The following is a 3,277-nucleotide window of genomic DNA, read 5'->3' as shown; positions in this document are numbered from 1 at the left end:
TTATATAATATTATGTTATTATATATAATATTATAATTATTAAATTAAATTAATTCATTCCTTAATTTAATAAAAATATTATAATAACTCTTATTATTACATTAACAAAGACGAATTCTTTCAATATGCCAATATTAATGTTATTTGCATCTTAAAAATCCCATTTATGGCGTTCTAGATTCATATGAAAATAAACCCATCACACGTGGCAAATCAACTGATATTTCAGGCATCAGGAACAAGCAGATGTAATAACGGTGCATTTTCGCGGAAGTATTTAAATTGGTTTTTCAAAGACGTATATAACTGTCCAAGTTACTCATAAATATCTCTATCTTTGATGTATGTAATAAAAAGCTGCGCCCGTTTTGATATAATTTGTATTAATTGATATATCGTAGTAATTTTTTGATATATCATACAATTAATGTGCCTTGCATACCACCCTTATTGCCACTAATGATTGCTTCCAGCAATGTCAAAGTCACGATCTTACATTAGTATATATTAGTATATATAATTAAATATTGGAATTGTTATATACATTAGTATACATAATATATTGGAACTGTTATAAAAAGAAATGTGTTTTAAAGCAATTAAAATATTGAGTAGTGCCAATTGCACAAAAACACTCTTTTCCATATAAGAATCACTGACAAATTGCAACTGTTACTTTGAAAATCACTACTGATGCTGAAATGGTTAGGAAATATGTCGAAATATCTCGAATCATCGAATATATAATATAATATTCTTTAGATAATGAACTCCAATTTTGTATGAATTGCTTTTCTTATTCATAATCTTAATCATAATTCTTATTCTTAATCATAATTCTTTTTAAAATTTTATTGTTAATTAAACGAAAAATTGTAAATAAATAGTTCCACATGTTAAAGATATATGTATATGTATATGGAATTATGCTAACGATGCGAAAGACTACCTACTCACAATCTATTTCTCTCTTTTTCTGAAAGGATATATTTAACAACAAAGGAATTATTCAACCACAATCGTGATTGATAATGTGTGAGTAGGGGAAGAGCAACCTTTTTACATTAAAAATTACAAGATTCCCTTGATAAGCGTGCCACAATAACTAATCGATGTATCTTTTATCCTTATAATATATTTGCTATATTTGACTTTTTTTCTATTATGTGGAAATAATGAATGTATCACAATCTACATTATCTCCTACATTTTAATTTTCGAAGAAGTTGCATTTTTCAATAAGAAAAATATACATTCTGCTTTGTATTTATTAGTCTTGTTGAAATTTTTTTGGAAATTTCTTTATATAAATGTAGAAAGATGTTAGAATCGAGAGAGAAAATTATAAATAGATATATTTTAAGTACATCTAAAATTTTTTATGAATAAATGATTTTGTTACAAATGTATAAATATTATAAAACATTAGTTAATAAAAATTCAAAAAGAATCAATTATTTGTAAATAGATATTTAAAATAAATAAAGATTTTATAATAAGAAATATAATTAACAGATGATTTGAAAAATTCAAAAAAAGTAAATTTATAATTTTGTAAATTTATAAATTTATAAAATATAATTTGAATGTAACATAAATATTTTAAATCTCATATAGAGCGGCATTTCCTTCTACAAGTTTAAGTGAAAGATTAACGTAAATCATTATAGTAAATAATAATGCAAACAAAATAAATAAAAATTATTATAATGGCAAATTTTTCACTAAAAAAATCTTTGTCTAGGAAAAAATACAGCTTTATATAAGATTTGAAATATTTAAATTATACTAAAATTTGAATATAAATTATATATAAATGTATACGAATTATATATTAATAAAATGAATATGAAAAAAATTATAATAATTAACATAATAAAGCTCTCTTTTTACAGAAAAAATATAATCTTTGAACAATTGTCAAATTTCCGATTTTTTAGTTTTACATGATTAATTATATTTACAATTAGTCATAAATATATTTATTGAATGTTAATGTATAATAATTATAGGATATTAGTTTTTATATAGCCTATAAATACAATAAGTATTTTTTAGAAAAATACTTTCAAATACTTATAAATTTTGTAGAAAATGAAGCATACATGTCTGTACTTATTCTGTTAGCGCGCAGATATTAAATCGAAAAAAAATTTACTTTGATTTCAATAAGTAGTGTTAATTTCATAGATATTGTCTAATTCTCGAATAATAAAATTTTATGTTAAATTTTGTCATATTCAGTCTATGTTTTAGTAATTTCACGATTGTGACATTAGAGAGTTGAAAACTGGCAGTGATTAACACTAGGGTAGTTGAGGGGTTAGTCATGAATAAAGAATCATATCGACCTATCCATTCGTAAACTTTTATAACTGGTTCTGTTCTGGAGAATTGACAATAGATTATTTCTCTTACCGGGGATGACGAATGCACGGAAGACGAACGAAAAGATGGTAATTCTCTCGTGTAATTGTTGCCTTCTGAATGACTTCGTCTGGTTCGACTATCAGCAGACAACGATCGACGTTGGCAATAGAACTGAGACCGGCAATATGTCGCGAGAGTTAAATATTATTGGCGATGCTTGAAGAGAGAGGGAGAGAGGGAATGAGAAAAAAGAGACTGTTAATCATGTCGGTGGCACCATCGCGTGCTCACATGGTAAATCAACAAGATCGACGAGTAACACGTGATATTCTCATGCAGAACCGAAAGTGCTACTAATAAAAACAAATTATGATTTATGATTTATGATTGCTCTAATTGATTGTTTTTTATTATATTTGGCATTATCTTAAACAATTAAACGAAAGAATAGTTATTAAAATTCATGAAAGAAATTATATTAATCATAGTTTGACACGCGCACTTATATTGATATGTAGAATAATTTTTATAATTAAAATTTATAAGTACACTGAAAAGAATTTATTGAATCTTAATAAGTATTTCTTTGAATAATATTATTATTTAAACATTTACTTGAGGAGTTCTCACGTTTGATGAAATATAAGACAATAACATACATGTAATAATATGTTAATAATACCTACAATATCTAAAAAAAATTTCATTGATTTTTATCGTATCATTTTGAAGATATTTAATTTTAAAGTTATAGAATTTTAAATTATAAATAGAAGGTATAACCTTGTCCTGTAGTTATTTTCTTTTAAATTGAGACACTGTAAGACAGCAATTTAAAAATTGTTATAATTATAAAGTGAACACTTAAGTTTGTTCTCGTAAAATTTCATTTAATCTGAATGTACAG

The 3,277-nt window shown here is 24.5% G+C and overlaps 1 protein-coding gene across 1 annotated transcript in view; it reads right to left on the bottom strand.

Annotated features, from left to right (window-relative positions):
* Positions 1-2,538, bottom strand: part of LOC108693881 (acyl-CoA Delta(11) desaturase-like) — a 20,036-nt gene extending 17,498 nt beyond the window's left edge. Inside the window, exon 1 of the mRNA XM_018203055.1 lies at positions 2,419-2,538. The gene's annotated coding sequence lies outside the window, so the exon portion shown is untranslated. The remainder of the gene's footprint in view (positions 1-2,418) is intronic.
* Between the last annotated feature and the right edge of the window lie 739 nt (positions 2,539-3,277).

Source organism: Atta colombica, unplaced genomic scaffold (assembly GCF_001594045.1).
Source record: "Atta colombica isolate Treedump-2 unplaced genomic scaffold, Acol1.0 scaffold110, whole genome shotgun sequence".
Lineage (NCBI taxonomy): Eukaryota > Metazoa > Arthropoda > Insecta > Hymenoptera > Formicidae > Atta > Atta colombica.
The sequence above is the reverse complement of the archived record's forward strand: the minus strand, read 5'-3'. Positions and strand labels throughout refer to the sequence as shown.